At 48.9% G+C, this 26,918-nt stretch overlaps 1 long non-coding RNA gene across 2 annotated transcripts in view; it reads right to left on the bottom strand.

Annotated features, from left to right (window-relative positions):
* Positions 1-1,060: 1,060 nt before the first annotated feature.
* LOC140429487 (uncharacterized) overlaps positions 1,061-26,918 on the bottom strand; it is a 42,694-nt gene continuing 16,836 nt past the window's right edge. For both annotated transcript variants that reach the window (XR_011949099.1, XR_011949098.1), the window contains one exon: positions 1,061-2,808. This is a non-coding gene — a long non-coding RNA (uncharacterized lncRNA). The remainder of the gene's footprint in view (positions 2,809-26,918) is intronic.

The following is a 26,918-nucleotide window of genomic DNA, read 5'->3' as shown; positions in this document are numbered from 1 at the left end:
CAGCTTGTAACACAAGAGACTGTGAAATGAGGAGTAAGTGAGAGAAATGAAGAGGATTATTTATGGAGATACATTAGATCGTCCTCCATGGATTGAGCCAACTACTGACCACAGCCTCAGTTGTGGCCGTTGCAATTTAACCAAAAGAGAACATAGACATTTCATAGAATTTACAGTGCAGAAGGAGGCCATTTGGCCCATCGAGTCTGCACCGGCTCTTGGAAAGAGCACCCTACCCAAGGTCAACACCTCCACCCTATCCCCATAACCCAGTAACCCCACCCAACACTAAGGGCAATTTTGGACACTAAGGGCAATTTATCATGGCCAATCCACCTAACCGGCACATCTTTGGACTGTGGGAGGAAACCGGAGCACCCGGAGGAAACCCACGCACACACGGGGAGGATGTGCAGACTCCGCACAGACAGTGACCCAAGCCGGAATCGAACCTGGGACCCTGGAGCTGTGAAGCAATTATGCTAACCACTATGCTACCGTGCTGCCCACTTGGTTATTTTTCTATATAAATTGATCAAAGAGATAGAGAGGGTTAAGGACGGAGAGATTTAAAGACGATGATGAAAAAGCATAAGATGTAGCACTACACATAAAAAAAAAAGTTTTGCAAGTCTATGACCTCAAAATTAGGGCACATTTTACAAATGGAGAAGACTCTTCAGTACGTGAAAAGTTTATCATATTTAGCTGTTAAACATTAAAATCCATCATTGTCTCTGCATTGTTTTCTTGTTACTTTCTCTGTTGTGTTTGCCTGTAGGGCCATTCACTCAGTCTTTGCCTGAATGCATAGAATCAGCAATCACAATTTAAACTGAATAACTGATTGTCGGTTGTTTCCTGCATGATTTTAGATAGCTTCCGACATTAATTTATGCAAATTACAAGTGTCTCGCTTACGCAGTGGACTAATGGATGCAGTGTTTCCAACTTCTCCTTAACACACTTTAGAAAAGACATAATTACATATTTAATGGACACAAATAAGTCTCTGTGCACTTTAAGGTGTTTACTTTAATACACTATTGTTCTTGCCCAGCTAAAATTATCTTATTGAAACAAAATGCAACAATATATGAACTATGTGAGGCACAGAGTTGTCCACACCAGAACATTAGTGGGTCAATTGTTTGTCTGCAATTAATTAGCTTTTCAGGGTAATATGTTAATTATACAGTTGTATTTTCTACTGTAGTTTTAGCTGTAACTAAATTTTCAATGGATCATCCGTCAACACGTTTTTTTCCCCTGATTTTGTTTTTGTCAATGAAACTGTGATAATTTCACATAATTATACCCCTATGTAAAGTGACGTTCTTTACAGGAAAATGGTTAATTGCTGTATGAACAAATTAAAAATTATATAAAATCCAATGCAGACATCTCTCCTGTCAAATATGTCTGCCATAGAAATGTTCTCTTTATTGAACAGCTTAGTAATAAACCCCTGCTGAGTCTAATGAGAATATCAGGAACAGAACAATTAATTACAGCGGTTAAATTTTCAGACAGGAACAGAATACTAGGAACAAGCCAATGACCAGAAGCATTTCTGCAAATTGCATATGGCATTTCTTTAGAAACACGCTGGAATTCCTTTTTGATTAAATAATATGACAGTAGCCCTCTAAATAGCCCGAAACATTCTCCTGAAGGATAAGTGCGCTGCATAGGGGGATATTGAGTTGTGTCACTGGTTCAATTGCTGCACTGTATTAAATTAGATCAGCTCTGTCATAGCAGCAGGTGAGCCATTGCAATTGGTCTTGTCAAAGAGAGGATGTTCAGAAGAAAGAAAAATCAGCCAGAGCTCCCTTTCCTGAAGGTCACCCAGAAACCCATATTTGGATGAGGTTCAGCAATATATCCCCAACTGTTGAGCAGCTTGCTGGCACTCGCTTTCCGACAGATAGAGCATGGACATTCTGCTGAGGAGTGGGAGGGGTTGCCAAAACCAAGATTAATTTTTTTATTCGTTCTTCGGGATGTGGGCATCGCTGGTTGGGTCATCATTTGTTGTCCATCCCTAATTGCCCTGGAACTGAGTGGCTTGCTAGGCCATTTCAGTTGGGGGCAGTTAGGTCTGGAGTCACATATAGGCCAGACCGGGTAAGGACGGCAGATTTTCTTCCCTGAAGGACATTACTGAACCAGATAGGCTTTTACGACCACCGCCAATGGTTTCATGGTCATCATTAGACTTTTAATTCCAGATTTTTATTGAATTCAAATTTCACCATCTGCCGTGCTGGTATTCGAAGTGGGGCTTCACCCCAGCAAGTCATCAGCTGCAAATAAATGGATAGAAATGTACAGAAAGGGTCCATAATATTCTCTACTGCCACCAAAATGTTCAACAACATGTAGTTACTTCCATGCTGTTCAAAGAAATCCGCAATTTATTGAAAATACAAAGAATAGGGACACCATTGTATTAGTACATTTAAAGAAAATGCAAAGTGTTCAAAATGGATTCAAATCCTTAACAACTTTTTAAAAAATCCATTCATGGGATGTGGGCTTCGCAGGCAAGACCAGCGTATTTTGTCCATCCCCAATTGCCCTTGAGAAGGTGATGGTGAGCTGCTTTCTTGAACTGCTGTAGACTATGTGGTGCAGGTACACCCACAATGCTGTTAGGGAGGGAGGTCCAAGACCCAGCGACAGTGAAGAAATGGCAATATATTTCCAAGTCAGGATGGTGAGTGGCTTGGAGGGGAATTGCAGGTGCCCTTGTTCTTCCAGATGGTAGCGGTTGTAGGTTTGGAGTCACCTGTCCTTTAAAGGCTAGAATGGAAAGGATGTTCAAAGTTATTCAATGACTTGGGAATATGCACCAACTATTCCTACTTAGCCAGTTATGGGCGTCTGTGAAAGGTATTCCTCAACCAATTAGAATCCATAGAATCCCTACAGTGCAGAAGGAGGCTATTCAGCCCATTGAGTCTACATGGGCCCTCTGAAAGAGCACACTACTAAGGCCCACTCCCCCGTCCTATCCCTGTAATCCCACCTAACCTGCACAGCTTTGGACACTATGGGGTAATTTAGCATCGCCAATCTACTGAACCCGCACACCTTTGAACTGTGGGAGGAAACCGGAGTACCCGGAGAACACCCACGCAAACAAGGAAGATTCCTGACAGTCATCCAAGGCCCAAATTGAATATGGCCCCTGGCACTGTGAGGAAGCAGTGCTAAACACTGTGCCACCATGCTGCCCAATTGAAACAAACAAGCAAGAATGCCAACCGTTTCTACAGGGCTGTCAGCAGGCTTCAATTCAACATTGTACAGATTTTCCCTGAAATGTTATTGTGTGTATAAACATGCACAGTCTACACTAGTCAAAGCCGACAAGCTGACATCATGTAGTTTGTTGGAGCTTGCCCTTGTGTGGAGTCTACACATTTAGGCATTCATGAATTAGGGGCAGCATGGTGGCACAGTGGTAGCACTGCTGCCTCACAGCGCCAGTGAACATGGTTTGATTCTGACCTCGGCTGGCTATGTGGAGTTTTCACATCCTCCCCGTGTGTGCGTGGGTTTCTTCCAGGCACTCCGGTTTCCTCCACAGTACAAAGATGTGCAGGTTAGGTGGATTGGACGTGATAAATTGTCCCAAGGTGGGTTACGCGAATCGGGTGGGAGATTGGGCCTAGTTAAGGTGCTCTTTCAGAGGGTCAGTGCAGACTTGATGGGCTGAATGGCCTCCTTCTGCATTGTAGGGATTCTGTCACTCTATGAATTAGCAAATATGTCTGACAAGTTGGAGAGAGGGAAGAGGGTGCTGGGTTTGGGAGTTTTGAGAACAGTAGCGGTGATTCGGTGGTGGTTTGGTGGTAGACAAGTGGAGTAGGGTAAACCATTTCTTTATTTTTCGCCCTAAAGATAACAGAAATAAATCATGAGGGCACTCCAGTTCCAAATTTACTCATTTCCATCTTCTGGCCGTGGATCTATTTTTGAACTATATTTTCCCAATGCATCCTCGAGCCACCACAAGCCTTTCTAGTTCTCAGAACTTCCATAGATCTTGGAAGTGTTATTCCATGATTAGGTTGATAGGGGGCACACTTGAGCAATGCAAGTTGGATGGTTTTGCAATACTTCCTAGTTTTGGTTACATTTCCTTTCTGATCAAGTGAATCACAAAGGCTTGCAAATGTATCCTTAAGTGAAAGATGAAATACAGACCAAGGCTACTTATTTAGTTTCTAATGATTCTCCAATGATATACTCTGAATTGTTTTGCAAAGTGAGTAGAGAAGTCAGGATTTCATCAACAATAATTTTAAATGGAATTTCTACAATATCAGAAGATCGGTAATAGGAATACATTGTGAAAGAGTTTTGCATAGTTTAGTGAGGAGCAACCTCATCTAGTTCTGGCTGTATCACAAATGGATACATTTTTGGAGAATGTTCACTGCTAGTTGGGTTGCAAGCAGCAAGCACAGGTTGACAAATCCAATTTTAACAAGAATACCAGCTTTGACCAAGACAACAGAAGAATATGTGAAGGAGAGAAGAGTGCCCAGGAGAATGAGGAGAGATGGAGAAAGGATTGTCCAGATAACTTGGCAGGTTTAGTAAAGAAGGCAAAGGGGTAGATGGTGACGTTCATCAAGAGGAAAACTTTGCTTTGTGGAATGACTTTGATGGGAAGGAAAAGTTGGGTGTGTCACATAAAAATGTGATCAGCTAGATAACAATGGGTTGAGCTGTATACCAATGGGGTAGGTGGATAAAATTAGGTGGGGTGTATAACACTGAGGAGGTGTACAACAATGGGATGGACAACAATGGGATGGGGTACAAAACAACAAGGAGCTGTATAACAATGAGGTAGGTTGTATAATAATGAGATGGGTATAACAATGAGGCACGTTGTATAACAATGGGGTGGGTGTATAACAATGGGGTGCGTGTGTAACAATGAGGTGGGGCGTATAACCACGGGGTGGGTGTATAACCATGGGGTGGGTGTGTAACAATGGGGTGGGGTGTGTAACAATGGGGTGGGGTGTGTAACAATGGGGTGGGGTGTATAACCATGAGGTGCGTGTGTAACAATGGGGTGGGGTGTGTAACAATGGGGTGGGGTGTATAACCATGGGGTGGGGTGTATAACAATGGGGTGCGTGTGTAACAATGGGGTGGGGTGTATAACCATGGGGTGGGTGTATAACCATGGGGTAGGGTGTATAACCATGGGGTAGGGTGTGTAACAATGGGGTGGGGTGTGTAACAATGGGGTGGGGTGTATAACCATGGGGTGGGGTGTATAACAATGGGGTGCGTGTGTAACAATGGGGTGGGATGTGTAACAATGGGGTGGGGTGTATAACCATGGGGTGGGGTGTATAACAATGGGGTGCGTGTGTCACAATGGGGTATGTTGTGTAACAATGGGGTGGGGTGTATAACAATGAGGGGCGTGTGTAACAATGGGGTTTGTGTGTAACAATGGGGTGGGGTGTATAACCATGGGGTGGGTGAATAACAATGGGGTGTGTGTGTAACAATGGGGTGGGTGTATAACCATGGGGTGGGTGTATAACCATGGGGTGGGTGTATAACCATGGGGTGGGTGTGTAACAATGGGGTAGGTTGTGTAACAATGGGGTGGGTTGTATAACAATGAGGTGCGTGTGTAACAATGGGGTTTGTGTGTAACAATGGGGTGGGGTGTATAACCATGGGGTGTGGTGTATAACCATGGGGTGGGTGTATAACCATGGGGTGGGTGTGTAACAATGGGGTGAGTGTGTCACAATGGGGTATGTTGTGTAACAATGGGGTGGGGTGTATAACAATGAGGTGCGTGTGTAACAATGGGGTTTGTGTGTAACAATGGGGTGGGGTGTATAACCATGGGGTGGGTGTATAACAATGGGGTGCGTGTGTAACAATGGGGTGGGTGTAACCATGGGGTGGGTGTGTAACAATGCGGTGGGGTGTATAACCATGGGGCGGGTGTATAACAATGGGGTGGGGTGTTTAACCATGGGGTGGGTGTGTAACAATGCGGTGGGGTGTGTAACAATGGGGTGGGTGTATAGCCATGGGGTGGGTGTATAACAATGGGGTGGGGTGTTTAACCATGGGGTGGGTGTGTAACAATGGGGTGGGTGTAACCATGGGGTGGGTGTATAACCATGGGGTGAGTCTATAACCACGGGGTGCGTGTGTAACAATGGGGTGGGTGTATAACCATGGGGTGGGTGTTTAACCATGGGGTGGGTGTTTAACCATGCGGTGGGTGTTTAACCATGGGGTGGGGTGTCTAACCATGGGGTGGGTGTATAACCATAGGGTGGGGTGTATAACAATGAAGTGAGTGTATAACACTGGGGTAGGCTGTGTAACAATTGGGTGGGGTGTGTAACAATGGGGTGGGTGTATAACCATGGGGTGGGTGTTTAACCATGGGGTGGGTGTATAACCATGGGGTGGCGTGTCTAACCATGGGGTGGGTGTATAACAATGGGGTGGGGTGTATAACCATGGGGTGGGTGTATAACCATGGGGTGGGGTGTATAACAATGAAGTGAGTGTATAACAATAGGGTAGGCTGTGTAACAATGGGTGGGGTGTGTAACAATGGGGTTGGGTGTATAACCATGGGGTGGGTGTATAACAATGGGGGTGGGTTGTATAACAATGGGGTGGGGTGTGTAACAATGGGGTGGGGTGTGTAACAATGGGGTGGGGTGTGTAACAATGGGGTGCGTGTGTAACAATGGGGTTGGGTGTATAACCATGGGGTGGGGTGTGTAACAATGGGGTGGGTTGTGTAACAATGGGGCACGTGTGTAACAATGGAGTGCATGTGTAACAATGGGGTTGGGTGTATAACCATGGGGTGGGTGTATAACAATGGGGGTGGGTTGTATAACACTGGGGTAGGCTGTGTAACAATGGGTGGGGTGTGTAACAATGGGGTGGGTGTATAACCATGGGGTGGGGTGTATAACCATGGGGTGGGGTGTGTAACAATGGGGTGCATGTGTAACAATGGGGTTGGGTGTATAACCATGGGGTGGGTGTATAACAATGGGGGTGGGTTGTATAACAATGGGGTAGGCTGTGTAACAATGGGTGGGGTGTGTAACAATGGGGTGGGTGTATAACCATGGGGTGGGTATATAACCATGGGGTGGGTGTATAACAATGGGGGTGGGTTGTATAACAATGGGGTAGGCTGTGTAACAATGTGGTGAGGTGCATAACAATGAAGTGAGTGTATAACAATGGGTGGGGTGTGTAACAATGGGGTAGGCTGTGTAACAATGGTGTGGGGTGTATAACAATGGGGTGGGTGTATAACCAAGGGGAGGGTTGTACAACACTGGGTGGGTGTATACCAGGCACTAATCTGCAAGGCGGGCCTAACCATGATGGTGAATGTTATGATGTACCCGTTTTTGTGAAAGGGTGAAGAGTTTAGAGTTGGAGAGAATTCAGCTGAGATCTACTGCAGAGCATATATAAAGCTTATTTTTTCTCTTCCCTAAGCCAGGGACAATAAAGCTGTTGCTGACATTAGCTAACTCAAATAGACCAGTGATTGTACCTAGCACTATCTTCCTCAGTTCAACACCATGAAGTGACTTATCCACTTAGCTCTTAAGAAAACGTAACAATAATTACTTTAATTAGATCACTTCAATCACTTTGAAAATGAATCACCATAGTGTTACTAGATCTTTCTTTCAACACAATTAAACTGTTTTCTTTTCTGTATGGGCTCAGAATTTCTAGGTGGGATACAAATGATGTTAGCAACAGGTAAGTTTTTTTTCCCACTAAATCGTTGTTCCTTTACATTGCAGTAAATTTTAGTTTCCATTTTAATACTCCTTCAGGACTGTGTTATGTTTCAGTGAACAAAAGGCTTGGATGGGCGCTGGATTTTTCAATCCCTAGGCTCCCGATCCCTCCAACCCTAATAGCCCGGACATACCTGTAACCGGTCGCCATCATTCTCCTTCATGTGCCTCCTTGCAGCCCCAGCAGCGCCCATTACTGACCTCTGACACTGTTGGGACTGCTCGAACTGTCAGCCTATTGAGAGTGAGACTTCCTATCATTGTGGGGTAGGCTTTTTAAAAGTTGGTCCATAGCCTGATCAGCCAAGGTCATACTGAATGGCAGGGAGGACTCGAAGGGTTAAATGGCCTACTCCCACTTCAAATCCTATGTTGCTCTATTCCTATAAGTAGCCATTAATTAACCACATAAGGGTCTCAATAGGGCATGGTGAGTGAGCATCTTTACCCCGTCCCACCACCTTAAAACTTCAGATAAGTTGGGGGCAGGCGGATAGTGGATGGGAAGGCTACCAACTGGATTTGATGTGTCCCCTGTCTTCAAACGCATCAAAAATGTGGGGGAGCATAAAATCTAGCCCATAGAATCATAGTATGGTTACAGGACAGAAGGAGGCTATTTCACCCATTGTAGCTCTGCTGGCTCTTGGCAGGAGCAAGTCACATTTTCCCTTCACCCCTGCACATTATTCTTTTTCAGACAATGTTTAAAATGTCTTTAGCGTGCCTGGCTTGAACCTGCCTCCATCGCAATGCCAGGCTGTGCATTCCCGATCCCTAACCACTCACTGCGTAAGGCGATTTCTCCCCGTGTCGTCATTGCTTCTTTTGTCAATTACCTTCAATCTGTGTCTTCTAGTTCTCGATCCTTCCACCAACAGGAACAGATTCTCACTAGCTGCTCTGTCCAGACCCCTCAGACTTTAGACACCCCTCCCTCAAATCAACTCTCAACCTTCTGCTCTCCAAGGAGCAGTCCCTCATTCTTGGAACCAATCTTGTGAATCTTTACTGCGCCTTCCTTAATGCCTTCACATTCTTCCTACGGAGTGTGTGGCTCACGGTGGAGGCGGGTCAAATGTTGTAGATCCCCATTCCATCACTTTCCCACCACCTCTGGGGCGTCATTCTCCGCCGGCGGGAGTCTCCGTTTTGCCGGCGCCCGGGGGTTTCCCGACGGCGTGGGGCTGCCCCACAATGGGAAACCCCATTGACCGGCCAGTGTTACGGAGACTCCCGCCGGCCGGTCGGGGCAGAAATGTGGCGGGGCGGGTAGGAGAATTTCGCCCAGCTGATCTCCCATAATACGGGAGTGCAGGTGCTGAAATCGGCAACTCACCGCCATAATGAAATGACTATTTAAGTGTCAATTTGGTTTGTTATCAGCTTATTGACCCAAACAATATGCTGCCCACATGTAACATGTTTGGCATGGGCAGCAGGCCAGGAGCAGGAAGCCTGATTTTTAACCTCAAATGGCAAAAGGTGGGGGGTAAGGGCCGGATACTAGTCCAAACTGTTTTTTCTTTCTGGGGGGGATTCGCTATTCAGGGGCTACCCTTTGTTAATCACGGGGCCGCACACCTTAAACTGAACCCCTTTCATCCTTCCTACCTGCTCTCTCTTAAACCCACCCTTTCCCTCCCACTGCCCTCTCCCTAATGCATCCACATTCTCCTGGACCGAGACCCAGAAATTACCTGTTGTGGAGATCCTGCCCTTGGGCTCCTCTCTTCAGCTGCAGTCTCAGCTTGGTCACTGATGCCTTCCTAGTGCTCTTGGGACTAATGGAGCTGGCACCCAATTGGATTGGCTGGCAACTGCCGAGGGCAGGACTTTTTTCCCCCTACGAGTGGTGAAAGACCCCCTTAGCCCTCGTTAATGAGCCCTGCAGCACTTTATTGCTGCCTGTGATGGCATGTATTTGGGGTAGTACAGTACCCAGTGATGCCGAGAGGCTATTGGTGGACAGACACTGGGTCCTGATTGGATCTGCCGCCTGCTGGCTCCACCCCGTAAGGCGGAGTATAAGAACCCGGGTTCTCCCAGCAGCCGCATTCTGTAACCAAGCTGCTGGCGAACAAGTCTGCGTAATAAAGCCATCAATTGACTTTATCTCTTCTCGCCTCGTGAGTGATTGATTGTGCTACACTGCCCAGCGTGTAGTTGGTTGGCTATTCTGAAATGGCTTCCGGGGCTGGAGGGGAGGTGGTGCGATGTCCCCACCGCCCCTCCCCCCATACAACAACATTCTACCCAAAACTCTAGAGGGGTATATTTGGGTTCTTGCAAGCACAATATGGATGGGTTGGATTCTCTGGTTCCCCAGCTGTGTGTTTCTTGGTGGCACACCGTTCGCTGCTGCTGGGATTCTGTCTTCCCGCTGCCTGTCAATGGGATTTCCCATTGGAACTACCCCATGCCGGCGAGTACCCCGCGAGCGGTGGTGCGCTTCCAGCGAGAAAAGCGAATGGCAACGACTGGAGAATTACGGCCAATATTAGACAAACAGTGAGGGATGTTTGTGACCAGTCGTTTGCATGATTGTGTTCTGTAGTCCTGGGGAAATGTTAATTCATTATAGATTTCAATATCGTCACACACGCAACTCAAAATCAAAAAGAATTCTATATGCTTAGCCAACCCCGATACCTTCGTAAGTTATTGGTCATTTTGTTTCCTTAATTCATCTTGTCCAAACAAATTCTGTTTGTGCGTTTTATATATTTCATGAATACATTTTAATGTTTTCCTTCCGTTTAAAGCTCAGGTTGTTTAATTAATAAATGTTCAGGCCATCAATGTTGAATTTAATTTAAACATTTATAGAAATTCTCTTTAAATAAATTGTTTTATTTGATTAAAAATTCATGCTTGCATACTGCGTTAAACAACCCGATACCAATACTATCAAATAACAACTATTTTTATCAAAGTAAGTTGCTTTTACCAAATCCATGGCGTGAAAGAACCAGTGTTAATTGATTTCTATATGTTGGCTGAAACGTCCATTTCGGTGTGTGCTCCTATTTTTATTTAATCAATTCATTTTCTGGTGGCACGGCGGCGCAATGATTAGCACTGCTGCCTCACGGCGCCGAGGATCCGGGTTCGATCCTGGACCCGGGTCACTGTCTGTGTGGAGTTTGCACATTCTCCCTGTGTCTGCGTGGATCTCACCCCCACAACCCAAAGATGTGCAGGGTAGGTGGATTGGCCGCGCTAAATTGCCCCTTAATTGGAATTTTTTAAAAAATCAGCAATTTTCAGGCTTTCCTCCATTTCTTCAACTTTCCAAAGTGAAGGGAAAGCCACCACTAATCTAACGAAACCTCACACAGTGGCAACCATGAATCTTCTGGTAATTGCCAAAGCAAAGAAAATTGGAGGTGAAAGAATATCAGTCTAGAAATGGAATCAAGGCACTGAAACAGAAGAGAAGGGCACATTTGATGAAAAATTGAAACACACTACGCAGAGTTCTAATCCCCTGAGAATTGGCCATCAGCTTGCTATAGGTTTTATAGGAACCCCATTCAAAGAAACAATCCTGGCTTCCTTTGCAAGCTTTCCTGCGGAACTGAAATTGGCAATTTGGTACAGATAAATTTTGCTCAGACAGAATCTACGTCATTTTATAGATACAGGTACAGATCCAGTCACAACAAAATAACTTATCCAGAGAAAAATTTAGATTTGGTTCACAAAGCGAAACAACCCTGTATCAATGGACAGCCAACAACGTGAAGGGAGTGTTCAGAATGACATTTATCACCAATGTAGTTGATAGCGATTGTAAATGTAATCAAAGATTTCCGCATACGTTTATTTTCTGGATTAGCTGTCATCAAAATCGGTTACATTTATAAGCCAACATGAATGATTAGCAATGTTAATGAGTGCTATTGGCCATATCTGTGAGGGGTGAACCTATACTCTGCTTTGGGAAGATGGAATTAAATCTGTACAAGCAATGCCATCTGGAGAAGAAACGATTGGTTTATCTTTTGATAATGGCAATTAAAACTGAAGGAAGATTACTTTTTCCCATTTCGGCAGTAATCACAATCAGTTTGCACAAAGAAGCCCATTTAATTGATAATACCTCGCAGTATGTAGATAGGCCAACGAGAGGCGAGGCCACATTGGATTTGGTACTGGGTAATGAACAAGGACAGGTGTTAGATTCCAGTACCAGCCTCCCCGAACAGGCGCCGGAATGTGGCGACTATGGGCTTTTCACAGTAACTTCATTTGAAGACTACTTGTGACAATAAGCGATTTTCATTTCATTTCATTTCATTTCATTCATTTCATTCAGGTTTGGAGGTAGGTGAGCACTTTGGTGATAGTGACCACAATTCGATTACGTTTACTTTAGTGATGGAAATGGAGAGGTATATACCGCAGGGCAAGAGTTATATCTGGGGGAAAGGCAATTATGATGCGATGAGGCAAGACTTAGGATGCATCGGATGGAGAGGAAAACTGCAGGGGATGGGCACAATGGAAATGTGGAGCTTGTTCAAGGAACAGCTACTGCGTGTCCTTGATAAGTATGTACCTGAGGAAGTGGTCGAGCAAGGGAACCGTGGTTTACTAAAGCAGTCGAAACATTTGTCAAGAGGAAGAAGGAGGCTTATGTAAAGATGAGACATGAAGGTTCAGTTAGGGCGCTCGAGAGTTACAAGTTAGCTAGGAAGGACCTAAAGAGAGAGTTAAGAGGAGCCAGGAGGGGACATGAGTAGTCTTTGGCAGGTAGGATCAAGGATAACCCTAAAGCCTTCTATAGATATGTCAGGAATAAACGGATGACTAGGGTAAGAGTAGGGCCAGTCAAGGACAGTAGTGGGAAGTTGTGCGTGGAGTCCGAGGAGATAGGAGAGGTGCTAAATGAATATTTTTCATCAGTATTCACACAGGAAAAAGACAATGTTGTCTAGGAGAATACTGAGATTCAGGCTACTAGACTAGAAGGGCTTGAGGTTCAGAAGGAGGAGATGTTAGCAGTTCTGGAAAGTGTGAAAATAGATAAGTCCCCTGGGCCAGATGGGATTTATGCTAGGATTCTCTGGGAAGCTAGGGAGGAGATTGCTGAACCTTTGGCTTTGATCTTTAAGTCATCTTTGTCTACAGGAATAGTGTCTGAAGACTGGAGGATAGCAAATGTTGTCCCCTTGTTCAAGAAGGGGAGTAGAGACAACCCCGGTAACTATAGACCAGTGAGACTTACTTCTGTTGTGGGCAAAATCTTCGAAAGGTTTATAAGAGATAGGATGTATAATTATCTGGAAAGGAATAATTTGATTAGAGATAGTCAACACGGTTTTGTGAAGGGTAGGTCGTGCCTCACAAACCTTATTGAGTTCTTTGAGAAGGTGACCAAACAGGTGGATGAGGGTAAAGCAGTTGATGTGGTGTATATGGATTTCAGTAAAGTGATTGATAAGGTTCCCCATGGTAGGCTACTGCAGAAAATACGGAGGCATGGGATTCAGGGTGATTTAGCAATTTGGATCAGAAAATGGCTAGCTGGAAGAAGACAAAGGGTGGTGGTTGATGGGAAATGTTCAGACTGGAGTCCAGTTACTAGTGGTGTACCACAAGGATCTGTTTTGGGGCCACTGCTGTTTGTCATTTTTATAAATGATCTCGAGGAGGGCATAGAAGGTGGGTGAGTAAATTTGCAGATGACACTAAAGTCGGTGGAGTTGTGGATAGTGCGGAAGTATGTTACAAGTTACAGAGGGACATAGATAAGCTGCAGCGCTGGGCTGAGAGGTGGCAAATGGAGTTTAATGCAGAAAAGTGTAAGGTGATTCATTTTGGAAGGAATAACAGGAAGACAGAGTATTGGGCTAATGGTATGATTCTTGGCAGTGTGGATGAGCAGAGAGATCTCGGTGTCCATGTACATAGATCCCTGAAAGTTGCCACCCAGGTTGAGAGGGTTGTTAAGAAGGTGTACGGTGTCTTAGCTTTTATTGGTAGAGGGATTGAGTTTCGGAGCCATGATGTCATGTTGCAGTTGTACAAAACTGGTGCGGCCGCATTTGGAGTATTGCTTGCAATTCTGGTCGCCGCATTATAGGAAGGATGTGGAAGCATTGGAAAGCGTGCAGAGGAGATTTACCAGAATGTTGCCTGGTATGGAGGGAAGATCTTATGAGGAAAGGCTGAGGGACTTGAGGCTGTTTTCGTTCGAGAGAAGAAGGTTAAGAGGTGACTTAATTGAGGCATACAAGATGATCAGAGGATTGGATAGGGTGGACAGTGAGAGCCTTCTTCCTCGGATGGTGATGTCTAGCACGAAGGGACATAGCTTTAAATTGAGGGGAGATAGATATAGGACAGATGTCAGAGGTAGGTTCTTTACTCAGAGAGTAGTAAAGGCGTGGAATGCCCTGCCTGCAACAGTAGTGGACTCGCCAACACTAAGGGCATTGAAATGGTCATTGGATAGACATATGGACGATAAGGGAATAGTATAGATGGGCTTTAGAGTGGTTTCACAGGTCGGCGCAACATCGACGGCCGAAGGGCCTGTATTGCGCTGTAATGTTCTATGTTCTATGTTCATCCAGAAAAATCTAAAGTCTCCTCACATGGACCGCTTCTTCAATTATTCCAAGGTTATCACCTCCATTACTCTACCTCGAAGTCAATTCCAACCATTAATCGCTCTTTCCGTGAAGAAGAACTCGTGCAAACCTTTCGTTTTTACCATCTACCTTGAAGTGATGCACCAGCTTGACCTTTTCTCCACCATAATTTATCTTACATGCTCTATAAGATTCTATCAACAGCTTTATTACAGGGCTGAAGAGCTCAACCATGTCCTACAGTCTTCCTTCATTGGTCACCCCTTTGTTATCAGGGAGGAATTTGGGCATCCTGAAGTTATTCTGAAGTGTAATCAGTTGCAGAATCAAATGTATAAGCCAATTTGTGAATAACATGACTCCCTAAAACAAACAGCAGCTGATCGTTTTTTTTGGTCATTGTGGTTAAGGAGTAAGTAGGACACCTGGAGAACTTAGCTGGCTTTTCTTCAAATCGTACCTTTGGATGTTTTCCAGTCATTTGAGCAGGTAGACGGGGGTCTTAGATTAACGTTGCATCTAAAGATCTGACAATGCGAGGAGATTTGATAGAGATATACAAAATCCTGAGGGGTCCAGACAGAGTAAATAGGGAAAACCGGAGGGGTGCAGAACATGAAGACACCAATTTAAGGTAATTGGCAAAAAGAGCAATGGGGACAGGGGTGGTTGGTGTATGGCATGCACTGCTTGAGAATGGAGGCAGGATCAATTGAGGTATTTAAGAGGGAATTAGATTATTGTCTGAAAAGGAGAGATGCACAGGGCTGGGAGAGAAGGCCTGGGATGGTGGGGGGGGGGGGGGGGGGGGGGGGGGGGGGGGGGGGGGGGGGGGGGGGGGGGGGTGGGGGGGGGGGGGGGGGGGGGCGGGGAATTGCTCCTTCAGAGAGCTAACTCTGAAACGAGGGGCCTAAAAGCCTTCCTTTGTGTTGCAACCATTCTGTGAATCATCACATGCTCAGTAGGGTACTAAAGTGTCTACCTAGATTTGTGCTCATGTTACTGGAATGGGGCTTAAAACTTATGACTGATTCAGAGTGGAGAGTTCTGGGGCGAAATTCTCCGTTATCGGCGGAAAGTCCGCCGATCGGCGCAAAAAACGGCGCAAATCCGACTTGCGTCACGTCGGAAAAATGGGTCGATAGTCTCCGGCCCGAAATGGGCTAGCAGCGACGTAACGGGATCCGCGCTTGCGCAGTGGTTCACGCCGTGCAGCGTCATACGCGCTGCACGGCGTGACGGCTCATAAGGCCGCGCTGCTCCCCCCCACCCGACCGGAACACCCTACCGCAACAACCGACTGGATGGCTGGCCATCGCTCAGCCCTGAGGTTCGAGTCACGCGATGTGGAGGCGCTCCTGGACACGGTGGAGCAGAGGAGGGACGCCCTGTATCCTGGGCACGGCCGCAGAGTTGCCCCACGCCACAGCCGGCGTCTGTGGAGGGAAGTGGCAGAGGCTGTCACCGCTGTGGCCCTGACACCACGGACAGGCACCCAGTGCCACAAGAAGGTGAACGACCTCGTCAGAGCAGGCAGGGTGAGCCTCCCCATATCCCCCCCTCCCCCATATCCCCATATCCCCCCTCCTCATATCACCCCTCCCCCATATCCCCCCTCCCCCCATATCCCCCATATCCCCCCTCCCCCATATCCCCCCTCCCCCATATCCCCCCTCCCCCATATCCCCCATATCCCCCCCTCCTCCATATCCCCCCTCCCCCATATCCCCCCTCCCCATATCCCCCATATCCCCCCTCCCCATATCCCCCTCCCCATATCCCCCTTCCCCATATCCCCCCTCCCCCATATCCACCCTCCCCATATCCCCCATATCCCCCCTCCCCATATCCCCCCTCCCCCATATCCCCCCTCCCCCATATCCCCCATATCCCCCTCCCCATATCCTCCCCATATTCCCCCTCCCCCATATCCCCCCATCCCCCATATCCCCCATATCACCCATATCCCCCCTCCCCCATATCCCCCCTCCCCATATCACCCCCTCCCCATATCCCCCCTCCCCCATATCCCCCCATATCCCCCTCCCCCATATCCCCCCATCCCCAATATCCCCCCCTCCCCATATCCCCCATATCCCCCCTCCCCCATATCCCCCATATCCCCCCTCCCCCATATCCCCCCTTCCCCATATCCCCCCTCCCCCATATCCCCCCTCCCCATATCCCCCCTCCCCATATCTCCCCTCCCCATATCCCCCATATCCCCAAGTGAATCCAGCCCTAACCTTAACCTCTGCAATGCACGCGCAACCGATCGCGTGCATTCATATACCTGCCTAACACTGTTGCCTTTTACCCCTGCCCCCCCCCCCCCCCCACAGGAGAAGCGCGCACACAACAATAGGGAGCATGTGAGGACTGGAGGAGGGCCCGCTGATGAGAGGCCACTGACCGTACACGAGGAAAGGGCCCTGGAACTGACTGGCGGACCTGAGGACCGGGAGGTTGCTGATGCAGAGGTCGGGGGCGTACTAGCGAGTGAGCCACCGACAGCCCGTCCCCATATCCCCCCTCCCCTATATCCCCCTCCCCGTATCACCTGATCACTGCCTGATGTCTAACCATGCATGCTTCATTGTGTATCGCAGGACCAAACGTCCAGGCACCCATCCTGCAGACCGCCCGCAGGATGCCCCTCGGAGACCACGGGAGACGGAGAGACCCGGACCCTCCAGCATGCGACGCCCGCAGGATGCCCCTCGCACACCACGGGAGACGGAGAGACCTGGAGCAACAGGGAGACGACACCCCCGTCACGTGCGGGAGCGACCACCCAGCGACGAGGGGGGCAGCCACAGGCCCCCGTCACATCCGAGCCAGGACACCACTACCCAGGACACCACTACCCAGGACACCACTACCCAGGACACCCCTACCCGGGACACCACTACCCAGGACACCACTACCCAGGACACCCCTACCCGGGACAGCACTACCCAGGAAGATGAAATACCGGACAGTGACTCAGAGTGGATGGGTGGAGACGAACCCCCACCCCAAAGTGCCATGGACTCAGAGTGGGACGAAGAGCACGACACAACGCCACTGCTGTCACCAACACCCTCCACCATCGCAGAAACACTCACCACGGTTGGGCACTTTAGTGATGAGGCATCTGGTACACTCACTGGTGCGCACAACACAGCCGTCCCGGTACAGCAGGTGGAGGTAGGAGCAGCAGAGGGACCGGGCGGTCGGAAGGCAGCCCAGCCCAAGCGAACATCTGCCGCCCAGATGGATCCCGGGTTCCTGCAGTTACCACACCCACACATAGATCCGATGCAACCACCGACCCGGAGACGAGCGAAGAGGGTGACGGGCGGCTTGCGGCAGCTGCGGTCGCAGATGGAGGAGTCCACCCGCGTCCAGGAGCTAGGAGTGGTGCCGGTCATGCGTGCCACCCAGGCTGACACCGCACGGGTGGCGTCCACGGTGGAGGCAATGGGTGCGACGGTGTCAGACATGGGGAACGGTTTGCGAGGCCTGGGGCCTTCCGTGCAGGCGGCGTCTGTGGCCCAGGAAATGGCTGCCCTCTCACAGGAGGCCATGAGCCAGTGCCAGCGCCAGATGGCAGAGGCGCTCAACGCCATAGCCCAGTCTCTGCAGGCCATGGCCCAGTCTCGGCAGGCCATGGCCCAGTCTCTGCAGGCCATCGCTGAGGGCATCGGCGCCAGTGGCCATGTGCGAGCCGGCGTCGCACTGTCACAGACAGGGTTTGCCAACCCCCTGGGCTCCATGGCTGCAAACCTGCAGACCCCTGTCGATACCAGCATGGGCCTCCAGGACTGGCAGCGCCAGATGTCGGGGGGGCGTTGGATGGCCAGTCCGTTCGCATCCCCCACCCATGTAGAGGCCTGGGGGCCATCGGGCACCCCGAGGGAGGAGGAGGTGGTGTGGTCCGTCCCGGCTCCCTCTGTAGGGGAGGTCCCGGTACACCCGCGACACCTCGGACTCCCCCCCTTCCGTCCCAGGTGCATCGGGTGGGCAACGGGCAGGACAGGCTGGCAGCTCGCCATCCCAGTCGCCCGGGCCGCAGCCTGGCCCATCTAGGCCAGGACGCCCCAGGAAACGGCCGCCAAAGGGATCCAGTGTCAGAGGACAGGAATCACAGGAGTCCACCTCCAGTTCTGCTGTACCGTCTGGGGAACCACGTAGACGTAGTCAAAGGGCCCGTAAGGCCAATCAATTAGACACTGAGTAAGTTGGCACGGGTGCAGGGCACAGATGAGTTTTAGGGGCTAGGGCACGTGCATGAACTCCTTTGGTTATTAAAGTCAATGTTACACCTACCGAAGCTGCCTTTGTGCTCTGTCCAAAGTGTGCGGGGGTGTCATGTACATTGAGCGCAAGTGTGTGTGTGAGGGGTAGTCTTACCTCAGCCCCAGGTGAGTCAGCCCCCTTCCCCCTGGGCCGCCATCAACATCCCCCGGGCAGAGGACGGGACCGTGCGCTGCAGTGTCACAGCGGCATGCAGGGATGGTCCGGGTGGATGGTGGTACTGTGGCCATGGGTCAGACATAGTCCAACGATGTAGAGCCAGGAGCTCATCGCAGGGCGGGTTGTCATCATCCTCCATGGCCTGCGATAGACACGCGTCCACCCGCAACTGTGTGAGCCCGGCCCGTTGTGCCGCAGGTGGATCGGCAATGGGGGGGGGGGGGGGGGGGGTGGGGGGGGTGGGGGGGGGTGGGGGGGGGTGGATGGGTGGGGGGGGTGGGTGGTCGGCTGTTGCCATGGTGTGCGGTCTGTGGCCATACTACCCGATTCCCATGCCCATCTAGTCAGTGAAGCGGGCGTCTATCAGTCTGTCCCGTGCCCGCTGGGCCAGCCGGTAAGGGTGGACAGCCACCCGCCTGTGTCTACCCCGTCTGCCCTGACCATTGCCCCCATCCCCCTCATCTGGGGAGGACTGGGCCTCTTCCTGCTGCTCCTCCACTCCGCCCTCCTCTGCCTGCGGCACATCGCCCCTCTGCTGGGCTATGTTGTGCAGGATGCAGCACACCACAATGATGCGGCCGACCCTATCTGACCGATACTGGAGGGCGCCCCCAGAGAGGTCCAGGCACCTGAAACGCATCTTCAGCACACCAAAGCACCCCTCGATCACTCCCCTTGTCGCTACATGGGCATCATTGTAGCGGTTCTCCGCCTCATTGCGTGGCCTCCGTATAGGCGTCATCAGCCACGATCGCAATGGGTAGCCCCTGTCGCCCAGCAGCCAGCCCCTCAGCCGGGGATGGCGTCCCTCGTACATGCCGGGGATGGATGACCGCGACAACACGAATGAGTCGTGTACACTGCCTGGGTGACGGGCGCAGACGTGCAGGATCATCATGCGGTGGTCGCAGACCACCTGTACGTTCATCGAATAGGTCCCCTTCCTATTAGTGAACACGGCCCTGTTATCTGCAGGTGGCCGCACGGCGACGTGCATCCCATCGATCGCGCCCTGGACCATGGGGAACCCGGCAACGGCAGAGAAGCCCACGGCCCGGGCATCTTGGCTGGCCCGGTCCACGGGGAAGCGGATGTAGCGGTGTGCCATGGCATATAGGGCATCTGTCACTGCCCGGATGCACCGGTGCACCGATGTCTGCGATATGCCGGACAGGTCCCCACTCGGTGCCTGGAATGACCCCGTTGCATAAAAGTTCAGGGCCACCGTAACCTTGACGGACACGGGGAGAGGGTGTCCCCCGCCAGTGCCACGCGGTGACAGGTGTGCCAGCAGGTGGCAGATGTATGCCACGGTTTCCCGGTTCATCCGGAGTCTCCTCCTGCATTCCCGGTCCGTGAGGTCCTGGTATGACTGCCGGGGCCGGTACACATGGGGCACCCTCGGGTGCCTCCGTTGCCGTGGGGCCGCGACGTCCTCCTCCCCCTCCTCGTCCTGTCGGTCAGGTGTCCCTCCAGCCTGTGCGGCTGCCACCTGCCCCTCTGCGGCAGCCTGCGCCGCCTCTCTGGCACGCTCCTCCTCCTCCTCCTCCTCCTCCTCATCCAGGGCAACATAGACATGAGCGGCTGCCACCACGGCGGCCAACATCGCTGGATGATCTGAAAACATGACGGCCTGGTGGGGGGGAGGGGAACGACGACATGTCATCATTGCCCATATCCCCTCCTCCCCCCAGCCAGGTGGCATGGACCGCATGGGTCCAACTGTTGGAGGCTGGCACCTGGCCAGGTGGACCAACTCACTTGCCCTCCCATCCCCCTCCTCGGCACGGACCCCCCCCCAACCTCCACCCCAGCACGGACCCCCCCCCCAACCTCGACCCCAGCACGGACCCCCCCCCCAACCTCCACCCCAGCACGGACCCCCCCCAACCTCCACCCCAGCACGGACCCCTCCCCAACCTCCACCCCAGCACGGACCCCCCCCCAACCTCCACCCCAGCACGGACCCCCCCCCCCCCAACCTCCACCCCGGCACGGACCCCCCCCCCCAACCTCCACCCCAGCACGGACCCCCTCCCGGCACTCCCCCGGAGCCCAGCCTACTCTAACCACCCCCCCCCCCCCGCCGCCGCACACACACACACACAAGCCGAGACACACCTCTCCTCATGCAATCAGACTGCGGCCACGCCATCGCCTGCCCAGAGCCAACCCCCGAGGCCGTCACTCACCTCCCCGCTGGTCGGCGTGAGCCTGGAGCACCGGGTCACGCCGATGAAAAGGAGGTTTGATTCACGTCGACGTGAACGGTCATCACGTCGACGGGACTTCGGCCCATCCGGAAGGGAGAATATCGGCAGGCCGAAAATCGGCTGCCTTGCGCAGACCCGTGACATTCTCCGCGGCAGCGGCGCCATTAACGCCCCGCCGACTTTTCTCCCTTTGGAGACTTCGGCAACCGGCGGGGGCGGGATTCACGGCGGCCAAAGGCCATTCTCCGACCCTCTGGGGGGTCGGAGAATGACGCCCCTGATACTGAGCCAATTTGACACTTATAGAAATCCATTTAGTAGCTTTTGTCTACATGACTTCCAAGTCTTAAATATTTCTCCAGTTTTCCCATTGACACTGTATTCAAAGTGCATTCTAGCATTACACAGTTTTAGTTTGACATCCTCTGACCTATACTCTACTGAGCTAACAATATACTGCAGCAATATATTTGCTTAGCTGATTGCTGTTTTATAGTACTGTAGATGGATATGCTAAATCTATTAAGAGTTTTACATTTCTTTCAACTTCAATCTGGGCCAATTAAATGTCATTTATACGATAAGATAAATGAGTACTTCTCCACGTTGAGCACCACTTGGAGGAAGTACTGATGGTGGCAAAGGCACAGAATATTCTCTGGGTGGGAGACTGCAATGTCCACCAGGAGGAGTGGCTCAGTGGCAGCACTACTGACTGAAGAACATTTCTGCCAGACTGGGTCTGCGGCAAGTAATGAGAGAACCAATGAGAGGGAATAACTAACTAGACCCTGTCCTCACCAGTCTACCCTGTCCCAGATGCATCTGTCCATGACACCATGGTCATTGTGAAGATGGAGTTTCATCTTCTCATTGAAGATACCTTGGGGGCACCTTTGTGCTAAATGAGATAAACAAAGAACAGATCTAGCAACCCAAAACTGGGCATCCATGAAACACTGTCAGACATCACCAGTAGCAGAATTGTATTCAACCACAATCTGTGACTTCTTGACCCAGCATCTTCCTCACTTCACCATATCATCACATCAATCCTGGTTCAATGAAGAGTGCAGGAGGGCATGCCAGGAGCACCACAAGGCATACCTAAAAATACCGACAAGACGAGGGATCCCAACGGATCAGCTCTAAACTGTAGTCCCACCACACCCAGTCATGAATGGTGGTGGACAATAAAACAGCTAACAACAGGAGGATGTCATTGACGTGCAGACACACACATAATGATATACGGACAAGCAGCTAATGGACACAGAGAACAGGACATGACCAATAAGCAGGCAGGACACTCAGAGGTGGGATCTGACTATAAAAGACACGAGGCACTCACTCCGCCTCTTTCCACTGATGAACATCTAGAGACTCAGTCAAGGGTGTTGTTACAATCTCACTCCTCCACCACGTGGCTAAGAGCTAGTTTGGTTCAGTCAGACAGAGTAACCACACTTAAGTTAGCAGCGAGTCGAACTCACAGAGAACTGTGCTAACTGTGCTATTAGTTCAATAAACCTGATTGAACTAACTTCAAGGTCTGGAGTATCTTTCTGATCTAAGCTGCATCTAGTTGCAGCCAGTGTTAAACCAGTGTACCTAACATGACTGAGGAGGCTCGACAACGATCTCCATCCTCAATGATGGGGAAGCATAACACATTAGTGCACAAGAGAAAATTGAAACATTGTTACCCATCTTCAGCCAGAACTGCCAAGTGGATAATTCATCCTCCTGAGGTCCATGCATCACAGATGGCAATCATCAGCCAATTTGTGATATCAAGAATTTGCTGAAGGCACTGGATATTACAGAGATAAAGGTCCCTGACAACTTACAGGACAATGGTACTGAAAACCTGTTCCAGAACTAGCTCCACCCCCATCCACACTGTTCCAGTACAGCTACCACACTGGCATCTACCTGGCAATGTAGAAAATTGCCCGGGTATGTCCAATCTACAAAAAGCAGAACAATTCCAATCTGGCCAATTACCGTCCCATGAGTCTACTCCTGATCATTAACAAAGTGATGAAAGGGGTAATTGACAGTGCTATCAAGAGGCACTTACACAGCAATAACCTGCTCACTGATACTCAGCTTTGCTTCTTCCAGTGCTATTTGGCTCCTGAATTCATTGCAGCCTTGGTCCAAACCTGCACAAAAGAGCTGAACTCAAGAGGGGAGGGGAGAATGACTACTCTTGACATCAGCATTTGACCTAGTGTGGTATCAAGGATCCCTGGCAATGGGAATCAGGGGAAAACTCTTTACTGGTTGGAGTCATACCTGGTACAAAGGAAGTTGGTTGTGGTTGTTGGAGGCCAGTCATCTCAGTCCCAAGGTATCACTGCAAGAGTTCTTCCAAGTACATAGAACATAGAACATTACAGCGCAGTACAGGGCCTTCAGCCCTCAATGTTGCGCCGACCTGTTAAACCACTCTAAAGCCCATTTATACTATTCCCTTATCGTCCATATGTCTATCCAATGACCATTTGAATACCCTTAGTGTTGGTGAGTCCACTACTGTTGCAGGCAGGGCATTCCACACCTCTGACGTCTATCTTATATCTATCTCCCCTCAATTTAAAGCTATGTCCCCTCGTGCTAGACACCACCATCCGAGGAAAAGGCTCTCACTGTCCACCCTATCCAATCCTCTGATCACCTTGCATGCCTCAATTAAGTCACCTCTTAACCTTCTTCTCTCTAACGAAAACAGCCTCAAGTCCCTCAGCCTTTCCTCATAAGATCTTCCCTCCATACCAGGCAACATTCTGGTAAATCTCCTCTGCACCCTTTCCAATGCTTCCACATCCTTTCTATAATGCGGTGACCAGAATTGCACGCAATACTCTAAATGCGGCCGCACCAGAGATTTGTACAGCTGCAACATGACATCATGGCTCCGAAACTCAATCCCTCTACCAATAAAAGCTAACACACCGTACGCCTTCTTAACAACCCTCTAAACCTGAGTGGCAACTTTCAGGGATCTATGTACATGGACACCGAGATCTCTCTGCTCATCCACACTGCCAAGAATCTTACCATTAGCCCAGTACACTGTCTTCCTGTTATTCCTTCCAAAATAAATCACCTCACACTTTTCTGCATTAAACTCCATTTGCCACCTCTCAGCCCAGCGTTGCAGCTTATCTATGTCCCTCTGTAACTTGTAACATCCTTCCGCACTGTCCACAACTCCACCGACTTTAGTGTCATCTGCAAATTTACTTACCCATCTTTCTACGCCCTCCTCCAGGTCATTTATAAAAATGACAAACATCAGTGGCTCCAAAACAGATCCTTGTGGTACACCACTAGTAACTGGACTCCAGTCTGAACACTTCCCAACAACCACCACCCTTTGTCTTCTTCCAGCTAGCCAATTTCTGATCCAAACTGCTAAATCTCCCTGAATCCCATGCTTCCGTATTTTCTGCAGTAGCCTACCATGGGGAACCTTATCAAACACTTTACTGAAATCCATATACACCAGATCAACTGCTTTACCTTCATCCACCTGTTTGGTCACCTTCTCAAAGAACTCAATAAGGTTTGTGAGGCACGACCTACCCTTCACAAAACCGTGTTGACTATGTCTAATCAAATTACTCCTTTCCAGATGATTATACATCCTATCTCTTATAAACCTTTCCAAGATTTTGCCCACAACAGAAGTAAGGCTCACTGGTCTATAGTTACTGGGGTTGTCTCTACTCCCCTTCTTGAACAAGGGGACAACATTTGCTATCCTCCAGTCTTCCGGCACTATTCCTGTTGACAAAGATGACTTAAAGATCAAAGCCAAGTAGTGTCCTAGCCCCCGCCATCTTTAGCTGCTTCATCAATGACCTTCCCTCTATCATAAGGTCAGAAGTGGGAATTTTCACTGGTGACTGCACAATGTTCAGCACCATTCACGTCTCCTCAGATACTGAAGACGTCCGTATCCATTTGCAGCAAGACCTGGACATCATTTCAGTCTCACGGTCTGGACATCATTTCAGTCTTGGGCTGATAAGTGGCAAGTAACATTTGCACCACACAAGTGTCAGGCAATGACCATCTCCAACAAGAGATTTTAACCATCTTCCCTTGACATTCAATTACATTACCATTGCTGAACCCCCCACTAACAACATCCTGAACTTAGCATTCACCAGAAACTGAACTTGGTAGGCCATACAGTGGCTACAAGAGAAGGTCAGAGATTGAGAATTTTGTGGCGAGTAACTCACCTCCCGACTCCCCAAAGCCTGTCCACCATCTTCAAGGTACAAGGCAGGAGTGTGATGGTATACTCGCCACTCACCTGGATGAGTCACTAAGTGCTGAACTTGCCAGCAACACTCACATTCTATAAAAGTGTTGCCATTTTTTTCCTTCAATGTGAGCTACCTCACATGTATCCATGTTAAATGTGATCTGTTCTATCCATTTACAGAATTTATCTGGCTTACATGGTAAGTCTTTGTTTGATCAGACTAAGCTATTTACCACTCTCAGTTTGACATTGCACTGAATTCTGAATTTAAGGGGATTGACTCATGTTAGGGTCAGAACATTGATCCTTTTAATAGAGCTAGTTAATCAGTCATTTGCCCCATCGCAGCATTGCTCTTCTACGTGCTCATTACTTCCTTTCTATCAGACAAATTATTTTACAGCTTTTACCTCAAATTTAATTTGCTTTGAGATCATGTGGTTTCCTCTCATAAGGAACTGTCAGAGGCTTCCTGGAACTATAACATCAGACTTCCCCCCTACAATTGGGATGCTACATCCTTGAAAAGTCTCAGGGGTTTGTTCGACAGAATTGTCCTCCAATAAATATATAATGGGTTGAATGGTGCGCCAATCACCATGCAACATCCTTTATACAATCATTATTCGCATTGCTTATTTATATCTGTAGGCATACAATTTACAAATGGCATTCAAATGGGAAACCAATTATTAAATTGCAGAGATTCACCTATTTCTAACATCGCACATTAAGTCGTAAGCCATGCCACAGACTCCTGTAATAATTAGAATGCGCATTTGTAATACTCACATTATGCATCATGGTATTCAATTAGCTAACTCAATGGGGTTGATTTCTTTCTCATTTGTTTCCCGTTTGCATTTGCTCAGTGCTAGTTATGCACAATAAGTTTTCAGTCGGTCATTTAAAACATATCTAATCTTTTCTGGCAAATTATTGTTTCGTGGCATAATTTTTGAGACCTTAAATCTATCTCTCTTAACACCTCCGGATTGTCCATCTTAAAAAATATATTTGGTACATATCCCCTCCATGTTGCTGCACAGCGCAAGTGATGTGCCCTAGTCCTTGCTACAAGTAATTGTTAGATTTACATTTATGAATATCTGTGACAGAGCCATCATAAGGCCTTCAAAATAAACAGTGAAAAATATGAGCATATTAACTCTAGGCTAGATGTTACCGAAACAAAACAAACATCTATTGGTTCAATCGAGATGCCATTAATTTATGCAGCCCTATCATGACAAATTGATTCAGTGTTTATATCCAGAAAGCTCATTTCACCCTCTTGTAACTGCTGAGTAGCCAAAGCTTTATTTACTTCAGACATGCTCTGTAAAATTGAAAATTTATATGTTACTTTATGAAGCACATTTCTGCATCGTGGATGCTGCTAAATTGACAGTTCAATTATAATATGCCATATGTTTGCTTTGATAAAATGTACTTAAAATTTGCGATTACCACCAGTGTGCTTTACATAGCTTCAGATAAAGGC

This window comes from Scyliorhinus torazame, chromosome 1 (assembly GCF_047496885.1).
Source record: "Scyliorhinus torazame isolate Kashiwa2021f chromosome 1, sScyTor2.1, whole genome shotgun sequence".
Taxonomy (NCBI): domain Eukaryota; kingdom Metazoa; phylum Chordata; class Chondrichthyes; order Carcharhiniformes; family Scyliorhinidae; genus Scyliorhinus; species Scyliorhinus torazame.
This window is presented reverse-complemented; position numbering and strand designations above follow the sequence as displayed.